Raw genomic sequence first — 20486 nt, forward strand, 5'->3', positions numbered from 1 at the left:
TCTGAGAGTTTTATAACAAGGGGAAAAGAGGCGTGAATGAGGAGGTTACTGCCCTACATGTCCCCTCCTCCTCCACCTCACACACGGCAGAGCCACAGGACCCCACCTCCTACAGGGGCTGTTGGTGAATGACTCAATAATCAGACGTTGACAGCAGGACTGAACAATCTGAGTAATGGAAACAGGGCAGGAATGAATTCTCCTGTGAATTCATATATTTGTATATACAGACATGGACACAATTATTGGTACCCTTTGGTCAATAAAAGAAAAACTCACAATGGTCAGGGAAATAACTTTAATCTGATAAAAGTAATAGTAAATACAAATTCTATAAATCTTAACCAATGAAAGTGAGACATTGCTTTTCAACCATGTATTAAACTGGTTCTTGTCATCCCCTTACTGAATAGAGAGAACATGGCTCTATAAACTCTATGACAAAATATTTATAATTATTTAATTCAATCATCTTCCGGAAGAGAGAGACATGCACAGCCCAAAGCCAGTTGCCAGATCTACCATTAGAAGCCAAAATGTGTCTCATATAGGTGTTATTTTCACACATAGTTTTGATAAAAACAATCCTTCTGTGTTACTAGTTCCACTTTTTCAGTCTGGTTCCTATATTTTATTAATATGCTTCTGCTGCTCTGCACTAAACTTCCTGTTTTTTAAACTTCCACTAACTTAAGCCTCTGTTGCTAAGGCGATCTGTCACCCCCTGACCTAGTTCTCTCTCACAGCTGGTTTTGCTTTGTACAGGCCTTTATTAAAATACATAAAACAATATAATCAGAAAATAAGCACTAAGAATATATATTTATTCCGTAACACATGCTTCAACAGAATTATTTAAAAAATAAATGCATGAAACAGGCCTGGACAAAAATGATGGTACCCACAACTTAATATTCTGTTGCACAACCTTTTGAGGCAATCACTGCAATCAAACGATTCCTGTGACTGTCAATAAGACTTCTGCACCTCTCAGCAGGTATTTTGCCCCACTCCTCATGAGCTAATTGCTCCAGCTTTTTCCAGTTTGAAGGGCGCCTTTTCCAGACTGCATGTTTCAGCTCCTTCCAAAGATGCTCAGTAGTCCAATGTTTTCCTCTTAGCCATTCTTGGGTGTTTTTAGCTATGTGTTTTGGGTCATTTGTCCTGTTGTTAAGACCCATAACCTGCGACTGAGACCAAGCTTTTCTGACATTGACCAGCACATTTTTCTCTAGAATCCCTTGACAGCCTTGAGATTTCATTGTACCCTGCACACATTCAAGACAGCCTGTGCCAGATGCAGCAAAGCAGCCCCAGAACATAACCGAGCCTCCCCCCCATGTTCCACAGTTGAGACAGTGTTCTTTTCTTGATATGCTTCATTTTTCCTTCTGTGAACATAGAGCTAATGTGCCTTGGCAAAAAGTTCAATTTTTGTCTCTTAAAGATGTGAGTGAAGTTGCCCCCCCACCTTCTTCAAATCCAACAAAAGTGAAACAAACGTTTGTGCTGCAAAAATTTTCATTTGTGCTGCTATAATTTTAAAGATATTCCAAGAAAATTCTAAAGGTCATTAGAGGTCAACCAGCCCCCCCCCCCCCCCCCCCCCCCATATTAATGGAATCAAACAAACTGGTGTCAATCAACTGTGCTATGTTTGTGCTGGTTTGTGCTACTAAAATTGTCGTTTGTGCTGCTTCTGTTTTAAAGATATTAACCCTCTCCAGGCAGACATTGCAGATTTGCAACAGTTAAGAGCCAACAACCTGATTACCCCACATACACTCAACAAAAATATAAACGCAACACCTTTGTTACTGCTCCCATTCCCCATGGGATGGACGTAGAGACCTAAAATTCATTCCAGATACACAATATAACCATCCCTCCCAAACAGTGGTCACAAATCAGTCCAAATGTGTGGTAGTGGGCACATCTGCTATATTGAGATAATCCATCCCACCTCACAGGTGTGCCACATCAGGATGCTGATCTGACATCATGAGTAGTGCACAGTTGTACCTCAGACTGCCCACAACAAAAGGCCACCCTGGAATGTGCAGTTTTTTTGCGCTATTGGGGGTCTGGGGACCCAGAACCGGTCAGTATCTGGTTGTGACCACCATTTGCCTCATGCAGTGCAACACATCGTCGCATGGAGTCTATCAGATTGTCAATTGTGGCCTGTGGAATGTTGGTCCACTCCACTTCAATGGCTGTGCGAGGTTGTTGGATATTCGTGGGAACTGGTACACGCTGTCGTATACGCCGGTCAAGCACATCCCGAACATGCTCAATGGGTGACATGTCCGGTGAGTATGCTGGCCATGCAAGAACTGGGACATTCTCAGCTGCCATCTGCCCTGAACAATGTGAACCATGATTCATCCGTGAAGCGCACACCTCTCCAACGTGCCAGACGCCATCGAATGTGAGCATTTGCCCACACAAGTCTGTTACGGCGACGAGCTGGAGTCAGGTCAAGACCCCGATGAGGATGACGGGCATGCAGTTGAGTGTCCCTGAGACGGTTTCTGACAGTTTGTGCAGAAATTGTTTGGTTGTGCAAACCAATTGTTCCAGCAGCTGTCTGGGTGGCTGGTCTCAGACGATCTTGGAGGTGAACCTGCTGGATGTGGAGGTCCTGGGCTGGTGTGGTTACACGAGGTCTGCGGTTGTGAGGCCGGTTGGATGTGCTGCCATATTCTCTGAAACGCCTGTGGAGACGGCTTATGGTTGAGAAATGAACATTCAATGCACGGGCGACAGATCTGGTTGACATTCCTGCTGTCAGCATGCAATTGCACGCTCCCTCATTGCTTGTGGCATCTGTGGCATTTTGCTGTGAGACAAAACTGCACATTCCAGGGTGGCCTTTTGTTGTGGGCAGTCTGAGGTACACCTGTGCAACTACTCATGATGTCAGATCAGCATCCTGATGTGGCACACTGTGAGGTGGGATGGATTATCTCAATATAGCAGATGTGCCCACTACCACACATTTGGACTGATTTGTGACCCACTGTTTGGGAGGGATGGTTATATTGTGTATCTGGAATGAATTTTAGGTCTCTACGTCCATCCCATGGGGAAATGGGAGCAGTAACAAAGGTGTTGCGTTTATATTTTTGTTCAGTGTATATATTTATGTGATCATGATCCTTAAAACAAACATTTAAATAAAAAACAGATTAACAAAAAATCTGAAAATAAGAGCGACCACAATCAACTGGCCTCAGATCAGCTAACAGTGTATAGTTCACCTGTCTCTGCATTTAGGAGTACAGTTTGGTGGCTGAGCATAAAAAACAGTCTCACCTGATTCTTGATTCACTCTGATAAAGTTTTCCATCATGTTATATACATCCAGTGTTAGCTCCTGGCTCTCTGGCTGGCTAACAGTTAGCTGAGATACCTGTGCTGTCCTCATGTGTGCTGCTGCCAGTTGTTGATTCTCATCAAATTTGCTTTGAAGACACTTTTTTTCTTGTGCTGTTGGTGCCTGTTTGCATCAAGTGTGATGATCACACTGAGATCAGGGACCGACCTACCTGAGAAACCTGAGATCTATTATTGAACTCCATCAATCTTCTTAACCCATCATCCAGGGTCGTGACCTATTAAGCACTGACTGAATTAAAAAAATACATAAATTGTAAATTAATAAAAATAAATTGGATTTTTTTAAATTACTATTGAGTTTTTATGTTGAAATCTTTATTTGTTATATAACAAAGTTTTTCCTGAAGCAACTGACAGTCTGATGTTTGTCTTTCCTGTAACTACAACAGCAAGTAAACCCAGAGCCACACTGACAGCACACAGTTCAGTCATACCAGCAGGGGGCAGTGTGACACTGAGCTGCTCTGTGGAGGGCTCTGTTGGCTGGAAGTTTGACTGGTTCAGACGTGATTCACAGTTTTCTGGAGCTCAGAAAATAGGAGCTGGAACATCAGAGCACACGATCAGTATTTCAGAAGGAGGCATCTATTACTGCAGAGGAGGGAGAGGAGATCCAGTTTTCTCCACAGAGGACAGTGCTGCAGTTACAATTCAGGAACAAGGTGAGGGTGAAATTTTGTTGTGATAAACACAAAACATGATGATTAAAGAAGCACTTAATAATTTAGTTTTAAAATTTAGTTTTTGTTGTCTGTTTATTTGTTTGTTGAAAGTTTTGGCTGCTGTGAATCTGCAGCACAGCTGGTCTCAGATATTCACTGGTGACACAATCACTCTCAGATGTGAGATTCAGGGAGGTGAAGGAAAGGTGTGGAAATATGAATGGACAGCACCCAACACAAACAGCCCTCCAACATCCAGTGAATACAGGATCAGCAGAGTTTCAGTGTCCCACAGTGGAGACTACAGATGTCGGGGTAGCAGTGACTATCTCTTCACAGGATGGAGTGATGCCTTCAGACTGACAGTTTCATGTGAGTTGGACCATGATTCATGCTGACATTTCATGTTTTCATGTTTACATCTGTCTTAACAGGAAACTCCAACAATGATCCAGCTGTCTGCAGGCAGCTCAGGACAACAGTTTTTCTCACTGTGCAAACAGAAAGGAGAGACACCATGGAGGCTCTTAAAATATCAGCAGTTTAAAGAGGAATGTACAGAGATGACAGTTTGATAAGAGAATGATAAATCAGTGAAATTTTTAGTTTGTTAACAGTCTAATGTGTCACATGCAGGTAGGGATGGGAATGGATAAGAATTTATTGATTCTCATTGGCTCCACTTTGAGAGTCGCCACCATCTCTAAGCAGAATATCAAAGACATTCATGCAGATTAGAGGCTGTGAGGTCAAATGTTTGTGCATGTTGGAGGTATTTCCCCTCTTTGTTTTGTTGGGATCATTACTAGAAAAAGTAAGCAAAAAAGTTCTTACACAAAATCAGCACAAAGAGACCTTAATCAGTTGTCATGGTGATTCTACAGTAGAAACATGAACAGGTAGAAATGGAGCTGCACCTGACTGCTCATCAGTTTGTTAGGATGAAGTTCATCACTCTTGGTTATTGGCTAGCTTAGCATTAGCATGCTATCCTTGCAGGTGCTTTAAAGAGCTCCAACAAAAACTACTTTGTTTCTGTTTGTAGATAAATTAATCAGTGAATGTTTAAAGTTTGATCAGTGCTGTAACAAGTTTATTCTTGAGGGTGATTTAATGTTTTACTTATTTGTTTCTTCAACAGCAAGTAAACCCAGAGCCACACTGACAGCACAAAGTTCAGTCATACCAGCAGGGGGCAGTGTGACACTGAGCTGCTCTGTGGAGGGCTCTGCTGGCTGGAAGTTTGACTGGTTCAGACGTGATTCAGTCTCTTCTAAAGCTCAGCTCATGAGAGGAAATGAAGCAAACAGAGTTATTAGTGTCTCACAAGGAGGTCTGTACCACTGCAGAGGAGGGAGAGGAGATCGAGTTTACTACACAGAGGACAGCAGTGACGTCACAGTTAGAGAAACTCGTGAGTTTAATTATTTTATTTCTACAACACTAAGAGGTCATTATGTAATGTGTGCTAACAACTTTATCTAATAGCTGTGAGTTTATTAACCCTCAGATAAGTTTTCTGCTCATTAAGATTACTTGGAGAGGTGGGAAAATAGAAACATTTAGTGAACTTTGTTTTTGATTTAAGTCCACAATTGTGAGATTAAGGACTCACCCTCACAGAGAATGTGCTCTCCAAAAAACATCAACAAAACAATTCAGACCTTTAAAAAATGTATTTTAGCTACAAAAGTTCAGATTCCAAAGAAAAATGAGACCTTGCAGTGAAAAGTTTCAGATTTTGTTTTAATAACAGACAACAAAACAAATGTTTCTGTGTTACAGTGTTGATGTAAACACCAGCCGTACCTGCAGGTGTAAACATGAGACTGTGCTGTAACAATGTAAACACTGTATATGAGAGTTGTGTTGGATCTGATTGTTCAGCGTTCAGCATGGTGATGGCTGAGGGATCAAAGCTGTTCCTTAGTTTGTTAGTTTTTGTCTTTATGGCTCTGAAATGTCTGCCTGAAGGTAGACGTTCACACAGTGCATGACCTGGGTGAGATGGATCCTGAAGGATTTTCTTCGTGTTCCTGAGACTGCGGGAGCTGTGCAGGTCTTCAAGTGAGGGCAAAGGATGGCCGACTATCCTCTGGGTGACCTGTATAACCCTGTGGAGCTATTTCCTCTGTGCAGCTGTGCAGCTGTGCTATACAGTTCTTCATGTAGCACAGTATGCTATCAAAAACCGGCTACAGGTCAAGGTGTTTGAAAATATCTCAGTGCATCCTGATGAAAGCAAGTCCTGCCTGTTGGCCTGGTTTTGACTGTCTTTGTGCTGATTGTAGCTATTTTACAAAGTGGGATGTGGCCGTGATCAAAAACAGTTATCAGTGGTCAGACTGGCCCGAGGTGTGGTTTAACCCTGTAGCCTGTTTGAGGTTGATTTGTTTTTCACTCACGTTACTCTCCTGTTTTAAACATCAGAAGTTTTATGTTTCTATTTGTCTCTAACTGGATATTTTTCTGGGAACAGTTCCCAGTAAGCCCACTGTGACCCTGCAGCCATCCTGGACTCAGATATACAGCGGTGAGACAGTCACTGTCAGATGTGAGATTCAGGGAGGTGAAGGAGCTCAGTGGACGTATGAATGGAGAGCAGCCAAGTTAAACACACCTCCAACATCCAATGAATACAGAATCATCAGAGCTACTGAGTCTGACAGTGGAGGATACAGCTGCCGGGGCAGGAGGGACTATTTCTTCTCAGAGTGGAGTGATATCATCACACTGACTGTATCATGTAAGATCTTTCATCCAGAGTATCTAAATAAGGAAAAAGCACTTCTTCTTTCTTACAGCTTTATAACTGTCTTTCATGTTGGTCAGTAAAATGTTTAGTTTTTATTCCAACAACAAAAACCTGAACAGCAGCTTTTTATTCACAGTGAAGAGAACAAAACATATGAGAGTAACTTCTCTGCTGTGCAGCTCTAATACATGAAAGATGAAATGCAGAACAAATGCTGAATCTGTCTCAGCTGCTCCACCACATCCACTAAGAAACATTAAATCCACTGATTGTTCCTCGTGTGTGTTTTTAACTTAGAAGTGCAGCAAATTAAATATGAAAGATTAGTGTTGTGTTTGTGTGACAGTTGTACAGTTTGTTGCAGCTTTCACCATTAAAGTTATGTGATATTTATTATTTCCATATTTCCACCAAGTTATTTCAACTGGTTTGATTCAGTCATTGACTTTTGTTCTTTTTCTAAACTGAACTGCAGATAAACCAAAGGCCAAACTGAGAGCTGATAACACAGCTGTTCCAGTAGGGGGGCAGTGTGACCCTGACCTGCTCTGTGAACCCATCATCATCATCTGGATGGAAATACTACTGGTACAGAGATGAGAAATCCTCTGAAGCCCTGACCACACAAGATGCAGTTTTCCACTCAAATGGACAAATCAGTGTCTCACAGGAAGGACTCTACAGGTGCAGAGGAGGAAGAGGAAACCCAGTTTACTACACAGAGGACAGCCAGTCAGTCAGGATTGGGAAAACTGGTCAGTTTAACATGAAGTCAGATAAATTCCTGATTAAGGAGGAAGATGAAGAAAAAAAAACTTCAACATTTTTGACATTCACGTGTTTTTATTGTACTTTCTTGAACAGTAACAGCCTCAAACAGGCCTGTTGTGACTCTGTATCCAAACTGGTCTGAGATATACAGAGGAGAGACGATCACTGTCCGATGTGAGATCCACGGAGGAGACACTGAGTGGGATTATGAGTGGGAAACAAACAGCATGATAAAAGCTCCAAATCAAAATGAATACAGGATTAGATCTGCTTCATCATCCAACAGTGGAAACTATCGCTGTAAGGGCAGAATGAAAAGTTCACAGAATAAAACAACAGAGTGGAGTGATTCAGTCACACTGACAGTTTCTGACAGTAAGTAGAGTCATAGTTCATTTAACCTGGAAATAGAAACAGTTTGTAAAAACGTGTTTTTATTAGTACATGTTGAGATATTTGATATGTTTAGATAGTCTCACTCTTAAAGTTCATCATAAATATTTGTGAGTCAACATTTTAGTGACATTGAATTCAGAGTTAAGAGACAAAAGATTGAGAGAAAATCTTTGTTGAACAGATGAACCCCGTCCTGTCCTCACTGTGTCTCCATCATGGCTGAGTCCTGGGAGCCTCAGTAACTCTGAACTGTGAGGTTGAACATCCGTCTGCAGGATGGAGCTTCTACTGGTATAAAGCTGTTCCTGATCTATCAGAGAAATCCTCCAGTTATGAGCTGCTACCTGATGGCAGTGGGACTGCACAGGACTCCTACATCATTCATGGACAGACACACACAGCAGGATATGTGTGCAGAGCTGGAAGAGGAGACCCAGAGTATCACACTGATCACAGTCAACCAAAGTTTGTCTGGTCTGCAGGTCAGTTTGATTCTATCTTTTTTTCAAGTAATGCAACAGCAAAAAAATGTAAATTGATGGGGGTTTTTTTTTTGGGCGGGGGGGGGGGGTAGCATTGAAGGTTGAAAATTATACGAACATTGCGTCTTTTAGCACTGACCTTTGAAACATTAAAGTAAAAGAATATTTCCACTGTGATATGTTGATCCTAACATCTGTGAGCTTTGTCTCTTCACTGCATGTTGTTCCAGATGTTCATTCAGCAGCGTCTCTCACAGTGAGTCCCTGACAGAGTGCAACACTTCACCTCTGACTCTGTCTCACTGACCTGTTGAGGGAAACTTCCCTGAGTGGAGAGTGAGGAAGTTCTCTGAGGACGGCCGACTCTCTGTCTGTAGGAGAATGACTGGATCCACATGTGACATCAACACATCAAAGTCAGATACTGCAGTGTACTGGTGTGAGTCTGGATCAGGAGAGTTCAGCAGTGCAGTCAACATCACTGTACAGAGTATGTTATTATACATTTACTTCTTGGATTTGAATGATTTAGACGTGACATGAACATTTGTCCCAGCTTTGCTGTATGTGAAGTCATTTTATCTGGAGAAATAGCAGTTTTTTAAATACACAAGATCAGATCTTCATGATGAACATTTGTACAATCTGTTCTTTTTATTGTTTGTCAGCTTTTTCTCAAAGTGTGCACCAGCTGATGTGACTGAAACAATTGTGTGTGGTTGTGTCACAGATGATGGTGATGGTCCTATCCTGGTGAGTCCTGTTCATCCTGTGACTGAGGGAGCTTCTGTTAGTCTGAGCTGCAGTTTGAGAACACAAAAAATACTTTCCAATGTGTTTTTCTATCACAATGACAAAACTTATTGAAAATGATCCCCGAGGGGAGCTGAAGATCTCTGCAGTGTCAAAGTCTGATGAAGGTTTCTACAAGTGTCAGTACTCAGGAAGAGAGTCAGCACAGAGCTGGATGTCAGTTAAAGGTGAGCAGGATCAAAACATCTGATGGAGTTTTATAAACCAATGACTGAGAAGGAACATTAGATTGTCTGATTTAAGTCTCAAAGTCACTTGGCTCTATTTTATAATGCATTTGTTTATAAGATTATAATTTATTAATAATTAATTTCTGTTATCTGTTACAAGTAACTGTGTCAGCAGCTGACAGCTCTTCATCTCCTGTGTGGTTGATTGTTCGGACTGGTTTGTGGAGTCTCTCTCATTATTATTCTCCTGCTCTTGTTGTATTGCTGCAGACAGTCCAAGTGTAAGAGCCTCTTTTCTATTTTTATTATTATTCATATTACATTAGGAATCTTTCAGGGTTACTAAACTAAATGATGACTTTATTGTAGAAATTAAAACTCAGTACAAATCCAAATTTAAATAAAAGTTGGAAACCACATTTCTACAATTCTTAGGAAAACAAACTATGAGGAAAGATGTGACAAAGCAAAGGAAAACTGAGGCAGTTTATAAAACACATGATAATGAGATGATGAGTAACAGGTGTTAACTAACTAACTAAAGCCTCTTTGCCATTAATAATTACTCAGATCGACTGGTTTTCCATCACGCTCAAGTACCACCTAATGTGTGTGGTCATCGTCATAGTGACGTGGTCGAGCACCCCATGACTTAATTAGTATTTGTCACAAATGATTCAACAAAGGTGAACATCACGGCGATGATATACCTGCTGCTCGGTCTGTGGCTTTCTATAGACTCGGGGCCACAGTGTTGCTTGTGTAGCCATTTCTGGGTTGCCGGGTTTCAAAAATGGCTTTTTTATTTTATCAACAAGACGCTCTCATAACTCATCAAGTGATGCCACTGACCAGTCAATCGGCATGTACGCTATTGACGTAACATTTTGGGATCACCTCGGATCACTTGGAACTCCGGCTGAGTAAATACTAAAATGGTACTACTGGATCTGATGGAAAACCCTGAAAACTGTGTTTTAGTTACTAATGGAAAACATGTTAACAGAATGACACAAGATACAGGGGAAAATAAAACAGGAAATGACTGACACTGAGACCTCGAGTAAGTGGTCAGCACTTAAACCGATCTTTATTATCATTATTAATATTGACTCTTCATTCATCTCCATTGACAGGAACCTTTCTTAGGTTCAGTTTCATCCAAATAACCAACTGACTACATGCACAAAAGATCAGAAACAAACAGGATTTTACAACCTGATTGTATCTTTAACTCGACTGAAAGAATCCACAAATGTTGTTGTTTCATATCAGAACAACACAAACAGTAACACCATGATGGGTTCATGCTCTGAAAATATCTGATAGTCCTGTTGTTGATTTAAACACAACTAATGAAACTGTGTAAAAGGTTTTTCTGTTTTTTCATTTATCTTTGAAAAATCTGTCATGTTGTTTTCATATGTGAGCCACTGAAACACTGGTGCAGGACATCATGTGAAAAGTACAGAGCAGCTAGAGATGAAACAGTCTTTTAATTTAAGGTAACTGGCACCATGTCATTGGTTTACAATTGTGTAACTAAAATATGAACATTTTAGGTGCAGATAAACCTCCAGATGTCATTTACTCTAATATTGAACTGGAAAACTTTGGAAATAAGTGTGAGTACACAAAACATATAGAATGTAGAAGAAAAGCCTGGAAAGTTTTTGAAATGTTTAAAAATGTATTAATTAAATTTCTTTGTGAATTCGATCATCTTAACAGGGAAGCATCATAAAGCAGAGCAGAGTGCTGTTTATGCTAATGTGAAGACAGGAGCTGCAGGTACAGTCACAACAGTCTCATTCAGTGTTTGTACTTGAATGTGTCATCACATCATTATATTGCAGGTAATTATAGGTCAACATGGAGTTTAGTTATTCACTTACTAATCAGTGTTTCAGCTTTACTGAATCACAGCATCCACAGATTCTGACCCAGACCTCAATCACAAAACACACACCTGCAAAGCTGAAGTGTCACAGGCAACAAATGATTTTTACTTAGATTTCTTTCACTGTAGTTGTAAAAAGTTTAAATTTTATATGTATCCAACATGTTTGTATCATATCTGTGCTGAACAAATGTGTGCTGAGCTCTGACGTCTCTTTTAGAGGACAGTCTGATGTATGCTGAGGTCAAACAGCCCAAAAAAGAAAAAGCCAAGAAAAACAAAGGTGAGCAAAGTCTGCCATCATCTCCACTGAATATTGTTCAACATGTTTATCTGCTCCTAAAATGTAAATCTGTTTATTTTAATGTTTGTATTTAGGTCTTCATGCGTACTAATTACTTGGTTAATAAAATCTAGTTCTATCTTTGCATCAGTGGAGACATCCAGTTTCCTCCTGGTTAATGATATTATTGTTCTCAATGATCTTCTCTTCATTCACAGGAACATCAAGTCCTGCAGCTGATGCAGCAGTTTATTCTGAAGTCACATCAGGAAGCTCTCTCAGTAATTCTGCTGCCATGCAGGCTGATTTATTCTTCACATTATTAAATGTCTTCAGCTCATAATATCTTTACATGTTGGAAATCACTTTGTCTCTTTGTGCTTGTCTTACAGGTCAGTGAGGAGAGCTGTAGCAGCAAAGCCAAGAAGAAGCTTTTCATGAAGCCACTCTTGCTCCTCTGCTGCCCAAATATCAGACATGGGGCCCGTTCTTCGTACGTCGCTTACTACATCCAAGATCAAATCATCGCGCTAACCGTGAGCTCGCTAATCCGGTTCCCCGAACACACCTGCTGTTGACGATTAGTACAGCTGGACGCAGTAATGTGACATCACTGGGTGTCGTAAAAGGGGCTACGCATCGATAGTAGAAACATTGATCGGCAACCCGCTGATTGGTCGGCGAAAATGTCCAAGGGGCGTGCTCGGTATTTTCCGGCAGCAGAGCAAGAACTCATGAGTGAGGGATTTCAGGAGTTTCAGAGTTTAATTAAAACGCAAGAGAACACTGCAAAGGCTGCAAAAGCAAGGAGAGAGGGCTGGCAGAAAGTTGCTGACAAATCAAACTCGTAGGTAATTTAATAATAATAATAATAATGGATTGGGTTTATATAGCGCTTTCCAAGGCACCCAAAGCGCTTTACGATACCACTATTCATTCACTCCCACATTCACACACTGGTGGAGGCAGCTATGGTTGTAGCCAGGCTGCCATATCGCGCCATCGGCCCCTCTGGCCAACACCAGTAGGCGGTAGGGTAGATCTATCATATGACACTATATTGTCCAATATCATATGGCATTATATTATATTATAATATGTTATATTATATCCCCTTTCACATTAGAGCCACAACAGGACCCACAAGAACATGGGAACAAGTAAAAGTGGAATACAGGAGTATTCTACAGAATGGTAATATTTATCTCTTAGATTGCTTTGCGTCTCTTGGCAAGGTAATACTGGCCTGTAATACTCTGTTAGTTTGTTCATAACAGCAACCAAGAAAAGGGCAGAGGAAAAAAAGACAGGTGGTGGTCCTGCACCCCCTCGTCAACAAGTTGGTTAAGTAAATAATACCCTCACGGGAAAATCGATATCTCTCTATGAGCACACTGTCGCGCTGAGCTAAAGGATCCTGTCTGTCCTGCAATATACGCTGAATTCTGAGGACTCTCCTTATCAATCTTGCACCTTCCGCAATGGGCTGCTCGCGTATACGGACAGGACATGGCTGCGACAGGCTTCCCAAATCCACCTTCGCTTTTATAGCCGTGGTCTCTCATCTTGATTACACAAAGTAATTTACAATTACTACTCTGAAATATGAATTACATCTGTAATAATCACATACATGTAATAGAATGTTAATAGTACATTTCCCTTTTTTAGGAAATGACCTGTATGTATCTGTGTGACATCAATAAAAGGTCAAGTGCTGCATTATCTTTAGTTACATTGATAATATTTATTTATGGTGAAACAGTGGAAAAATATCGCTGTTGCTTTCGTATAAATGAAGCGGACATACCTGCGTGGCCGCGATCTAATCCTGTTTACATAAAGTAAACCTGCTCCCGAGCAGGTTTACGCTTACGGCTCTGTTGCTATGACAGCAAGTCCCGGATGAGCTTCGGGGAACCGACTGATCCAGGATCACGCGAAATCGTCAACAATCTAATCCGGCTAACCTACTTAGCGAGGTACGAAGAACAGGCCCATGCTCAGCTTTATGTGCAGTTACAATATTACATCATAATATCATATAATTCAGTATAAACCAAATGGAGGTGTATTCATATTCAATATTCATGCTCTTTATCTTCGGTTACTTTTACAAAAAAAATTGTAATAAACCTTGACTGTATCTAACATGTTCCAACAGCAGTGAGAAATATGTGATGTTTAGTATCTGACAGCACAATTTACAGTCAGTGTTTGCAGTGTAAATACTGATATGGGCACCAACAAATACTTTAACTGTGTTTGTTTACATTATATAAATAAGAATTATATCATAGGCAGTGAATACATTTGAATGTATTTCATGTATATTTTTGTGTTTCTGATCATTTTTTTGCATCTTTTAGTTAGAAGGTAGAAATAAAATCTTTTTACATTTGAACATTTTATATTTATTTTTGATTTTTGTTTCCTGTATGAAATTATCCACAAACTAATTTTTGTTTATTTGATCAGCAATAATTCAGTTTGTTATGTGTTTGAAATAAATTGAATGACTGAATCACAGCTGAAAGTGTTTTTTGTTCTTGTTGTTTTATGCATTTACTCTGAGTGTGTGATTATTGTGCTGCTGTTACAGTCTTTCTGTTTTACTTCTCAGCACTGCCATCATGTGTCTGAATACACAGCGTACAGTCAAACTCAACAACCTCAGTTAAAGATTTGCTAACATTTAAAGCTGTTGAGCACCAGTGCAGGTTATGTGACCTGTGTTTGTGTTTTTGAATAAAAAAAGAAGATGAGTAAAGATGAATAAAGTTTTGTGAAAATGACTACTGAGTCAGGTGCCATCGCTGGATGCTGGAGGAATAAAAAGAACCGGGGTAAAACTGATTTCGCAACACATTGTTATGTGAAGTTATATTTCATTATGCCAGTAGATATCTATACTATTGCTAATATATATTGTAATATATCTATATCACTAAAGCACTTCTGGATGGATGCAAACTGCATTTCGTTGCCCTGTACCTGTGCATGTGCAATGACAATAAAGTTGAATTCTAATTCTATTCTATTCTATTCTATTCTAGATGGTGCTCTTGCACTGCTGTGGAACTACCAGAGAGACTCTAGCTATAAGCTCTGCGCATGTGCAGCTCAGAAATAAATGAGTTCCGGCCTGACCAAGATGCTAACTTCCGTGCTCGCTATTAATCCACAGGTACTGACAAACAAACTTTTATGTTACTGAACTGGTTCTAAATGTCATGTAAGTTGAGTAACAACTATTTGGCCATATTTTGGGATGATTGTGATGATGTTGTTTTGTGGTATTTTGTTGTAATGAGTATTAGTGTATCATCGGCATAATGCTATAATGCTACCTAGCACTATAAGTATATGCTAAGACAGTGGCATTCTGCGACTTCAGAAAAATGTGTTGTAGTGTTTGTTTTAGTATTAGCCAAGCAGTACTGAGTACATGTGTTAAGGGGAAAGCTTTTCGTTGGTGAAACAACATTTGCAGTCGTGTGCCGCCATATTGTATTGCGTTCGGGGGACGCCATGTTCAAAAGTAATAGCGTATGTGGCGCGAATGTGGGGAAAGGTTGTGTGCAGGTGAGATGGGTTATTTTGGTATGTTGTTATGCTTTAGACGTGAGTGTTTTGTTTAAGTTGTGAGTATGTAAAGTTATTTTGAATTAGTTTGTATTTATTTTGATTTTGAGAGAATGCTTTTTGTAACTTTATTTTTGTTGATGAAATCTGTTTTATGGGAAGAATGCATGGTCTGGTGTGATTTGTATTTTGTATATGTTGCAGAAATAAATGAGCACCGGCCTGAGCAAGACGCTAACTTCGGTGTCCTCTCTACTAATCCACAGTTTGTTCATACTTGGCAACGCAATGCTCTCTAGCCTGTGTGCCGCTTGCTGCCGGTCCAGATTCCCCTAGGTCTGGTGCCGGTAACACATGCCAAATATCCTTGTTCCCTTTAGGTCGATTCACTCGGTATAACACATAAGTATGGGATATCATGCCCTCGCGTGTCCTGGCTGAAGAAACCTTTATTCACGCCTTTAAGGCAGATGACTTTAAGATGTGATGACACGCGCATGGCCCCCGCCCACACATACAACCACTGTCATCCCTCAGTTCTTACGTTCTTCACCTTTCTGAGAACACTTCTGCTGAGTTAGGCTAGCTAGCTGCTGCTAGTTAGCTCCGTTGTCTGCAGACTTGAACTTAGCTTAACTGCCCCTGTTGGTGTTAGCCTCCATCGCGCAGTTGGTGTGTAGGCTGCCCGCGGAGTGCTAATTTCAAGTTTTCCTGTGCAGTTTTCCCACTCTTGTTACGGTCATTTCAAGCCGGGTCATAACTTCACACACATGCCCGACCTTTTAACCAAATAGCTATTGCTACGGCTGCTCTGTCTGGACCTGAGGCAAGTGCACGGGAAGTCTGCCACACCCCCCACACCACAGCTCTTCAGTCGCCCTTTTATAGTTCACGTCCACTGCAGGAACCAGTTACATCAGGCCGTTCCTTAGGTCCACCAATCACAGCCGAGCCCCTGCACAGGTGAATTTGCATACACACATTAAGAAACAAATAACCCACCAACACACGAAAGCGTTTTGCTTTGCGTTTTGGAATGGACTCCAAACCGAAGCAATCAAAGCAGAAATCTTCTGTTCGCCCCTGTCCTCAGGGATGCGGTTTCTTTGCACGACAGCGACCAGCACGATGCCTGCCGTGACTGCCTGGGGATCATCCACGCTAGGAGAGCGCTGACGGAGCCCAAAGACTGTGCGTTTTGTCGCCAGCTCCGGCACTCGACCCTGGAAAGACAGGTGACATTTGTGGAAAAAGTGCTGGGGCGCTCGGCTGTCGCATGGCATGACCCTCACCTTTCCGAGTCCAGAGCCCCAGCTTTGTCCAGGTCTGAAGACGAGGATTATCCGGTCGATGTCCCTGCAATTACCTGGGCTGACCACATGGAATATGTTGACGGGTTAGCTGATGACGAGCCGGAACCATGCAGGAGCGCTGACGGGCTTCAGCTTGGGTTGAAGCCCGCCAGCGCTCCCCAGGAAGATGATGCCGTGCTGGACATCGGCCTGGACATCCATGGTTTGCTGGAGGATGAGCAGGAGAGCTCATTGTCGGCCCAATGTGTCGCCGCTGCTGCGCCAGTCGGCTACGATGATACCTCTCTTTTCTCCCTGTTTCGCCGTGCTGCTGAGAAGTTGCAGGTGGACTGGCCCTCTCCTCCGCCAGCTAAGAAGCCAAAAACTGCCTTCCCATGTTCCCAGACTTTGTCTTCGAGCTAACAGCATCATGGGACAAACCTCTGTCTACCCGCGTCACTGTGCCCGGCTATGGACAGTACATGGAACTGGACGGTGCTGAGGGGGCTGGCTTAACTAACCCACCCACTATGGAGCCGTCTCTGGCTGTTTATCTGGCCCCGTCCCATAACCATGGTGTCGGTGGCCCTGCAACTCTGCCGTCCAAGCACTTCAGATTCTCTGTGTAAAAGGTTAATATATGTGTTTAAGTTGAAATGTGTGGCTGGTAAATTTGAATTACACTAATAGTTAAAAAGTTAAGAGATAAAAAGACTTATGGGGATTTTAGTTCAGTTTATGTCTTCATACAAGGAAAAAAGGGAACACCCCAGTTATATTTTGGTGTTTGGTATATCGTTCAGTGTTGATTCAGTATTTTCTAATTACACTTTACATCTTCCATGGCATTACTTAAAAAATACCACTAGGTGGCGCATAGCGGCCAGGAGGAGCGTAAACCCCCCCTGGGAGGCAAATCTGCAGAATAAATCCTGCAGTTGAATTGTAAACAAGTTCATGATCTGTGCCTCTTTATTTCAATACACAGCTGTGGGATCTAGGATCGCACCCCTCCCAGGCACCTGTCACACCAGGGGGGCAACATCTGCTTCGCAGCTAGAGAAGATTTATTGGGCTCAGGCCAGCACTGCTCGCACCATGAGCTCCGTCAGTGCACTTTCCTAACACTGTCTCCCAAGCACAAACCCCCTGCACACAAAATGCCTCAGGTAACTCCCTGTTCAGTTGTGTTAAATGTTCAGTTGACCACATCAAGTGTTCCTGCTGTTTTTCATTGTTGTGCCCCAGGAAAGGTGCCTCCAAGAAAATGTATGAATGTACATGTTCCCATGTTACAATCAATAAAGAGTGTTGTATTCTCAAACAATCACAAATGCTCAGCCTGCAGGCAGAATGAACCAGGTCAGGCAGGTGATGCATTCCCCTGCAGACACACTGGGGAGCGACAACGCCCGGCCGACGGTGCTGCAGGTCAGCCGGCTGGCTGCTCACTTCCCTCAGTGGCGTGCTTGTGCTCCCTCTCCATGGGTGCTGCCAAACGTTGCCATGGGTACCGGTTGCAGTTCCGGGTCAAGCCGCCTCGTTTCCAGACAATCGTAAACACAACTGTTGGCATCGAGGCGGCCATGGTACTCAGACAGAAAATAAAGGCACTATGCAGAAAAGAGTAATACGAGTGGTCCCCGCTTCGGAGACAGACAAAGGTTGGTACAGCCGTTATTTTGTTGTTCAGAAAAAAGTGGGAGGGCATCATCCCATCCTCGACCTGCGAGTCATGAACACGTATCTAGGAACGTACAAGTTCAAGATGCTAACACTCAGACAACTCTTGAATGCAGTCGGTCCGGGAGATTGGTTTGCAACAATCGATCTAACAGATGCTTATTTTCATGTGGCTATACACCCGAAACACAGGCAGTTTCTAAGGTTTGCATTAGAGGGCGTAGCCTACGAATACCTAGCGCTGCCACTCTGTCACTCACTCCGTGCACCTTTGCGAAATGTGCCGAAGCAGCGCTAGCGCCCCTCAGAGAGAGAGGCATCCGCATCTTAGCCTACCTAGATGACTGGGCTCTCGTAGCTGGCTCCAGAGAGCAGGCGGAGACACAGCTGTCACTGGTTCTGTTACACATTCAGACACTGGGGTTCTCTGGGAACTTTCAAAAGAGCTCGCTAATCCCGAGTCAACATATTTCTTTCCTCGGTTTGAAAATATGCTCGCTTTCCAGCCGCAAACGTTTGTCGGAGCACAGAGTGGCCGTGTTTCATCGCTGCCTCGCTCAGTTTCAGCTGGGACACAGACTGCGTTTCAGTGTTCATTTTCTGTCTCTAAGACCCACCCATGTTCCGGGCCACCTGAACCTGGGGCCGGACCTTCTCTCCGGGGGGGGGGGGGGGGGGGGGGGGGTCCTCTGGTGAGAGAATGGAGGTTAAATGGTAAATGGCCTGCATTTGTATAGCGCTTTTCTAGTCCTTAAGGACCCCATAGCGCTTTACACTACATTCAGTCATTCACCCATTCACACACACATTCACACATTGGCGATAGCAAGCTACATTGTAGCCACAGCTGCCCTGGGGCGCACTGACAGAGGCGAGGCTGCCGGACACAGGCGCCACCGGGCCCTCTGACCACCACCAGTAGGCAAACATGGGGTTAGTATCATGCCCAAGGATATTTGGCATGCAGCCAGGAGCCAGCCTGGGATCAAACCACCGACCTTCTGATTAGTGGCTGACCTGCTCTTCCACCTGAGCTACACCATTTAATAGTGGCTGAGAGTTGGGATCTATTTGGCAAGGTGCAAATAGATCTTTTTTCTTCCAGGGTAAATACTCACTGCCCCCTGTTCTTCTCCATAATCGACCACGATGCATCCTTGGGCTTGGAAGCGCTAGCGCACCAATGGCCAGACGTGCTCCTGTATGCATTTCCCCCAGTGGAAATGATATCTCCAGTTCTAGAGTGTGTCGGCATTTCCTCTCTCTGATTCTAGTGGCCCCTTGGTGGCCCACAACGTCGTGGTATGCAGAGATAATCAGCCTGCTAGCAGCGAGTCCTTGGCAGCTTCCTCTCTGCAGGGACCTCCTCTCTCAGGCAGGAGGAGAAGTGGTTCATCTGCGCCCAGATCTGTGGCACCTTCATGCTTACCTGCTGAGAGGTTAAACTTGATTGCTAAGGGTTTGCCACCTAGTGTGATAGCGACAATTCAGAGCGCTAGGGCCTCATCTACTAGAGGCTTATACGCTTACAAATAGCGAGCCTTCGAGCAATGGTGCCAGGACCGCCACACTCTCCCATTTCAGTGCTCTATTGTGGATGTTTTGACATTCCTGCAGGAGCTGCTGGATAAGGGCCTTTCATTTTCAACTATTAAGGTTTATTTAGCAGCTATATGTGCTTTTCATATTGGCTTTGACGGGGTGACACCAGGTGCACATCCCCTTGCCATACGTTTTCTGAAAGGGGTTCGCCAGCTGAGACCCGTGCTTAAGTCCAGTGTCCCTGCTTGGGACTTGTCTTTGGTGCTGGAGGCCCTTTGTAGCTCCCCGTTTGAACCCATTGAGTCTGTGGATATGAAATTTCTTTCATATAAAACTGCATTACTTCTTGCTTTGGCTTCAGCAAAGCGTATGGGTGATCTTCTTTCTGTGCATCCCTTCTGCTCTCCTGATGGCCACAAGGTCGTATTGCGTCCAAATGCTGCGTATTTTCCCAAGATCATGCCTGCATCTTATAGCTCAATGAAGTTTGAATTGCGGAGCTTTTGCTCCCCTCCTTTTGCATCTGAGGAGCAGAGGAGGATGCATTCTCTTTGTCCAGTGCGTGTGCTACACGCCTACATTGAGCACACTCAGAATGTGTGTTTATCTGACAAGTTGTTTGTCTGCTTCGCTAATCCAAATAGAGGTAGAACTCTGTCTAAACAGAGGCTGTCCCCCTGGATTATAGAAGCTATCTCACTGGCATACGGCACCAAAGGTCTTGCTTTGCCCCAGGGGGTAACAGCTCAT

The 20486-nt window shown here is 42.9% G+C and overlaps 1 pseudogene; it reads left to right on the forward strand.

Moving 5' to 3' along the window:
• Positions 1–57: 57 nt before the first annotated feature.
• Positions 58–12105, forward strand: LOC113017891 (Fc receptor-like protein 5; annotated as a pseudogene).
• Positions 12106–20486: the final 8381 nt, after the last annotated feature.

This window comes from Astatotilapia calliptera, unplaced genomic scaffold (assembly GCF_900246225.1).
Source record: "Astatotilapia calliptera unplaced genomic scaffold, fAstCal1.2 U_scaffold_26, whole genome shotgun sequence".
Classification (NCBI taxonomy): domain Eukaryota; kingdom Metazoa; phylum Chordata; class Actinopteri; order Cichliformes; family Cichlidae; genus Astatotilapia; species Astatotilapia calliptera.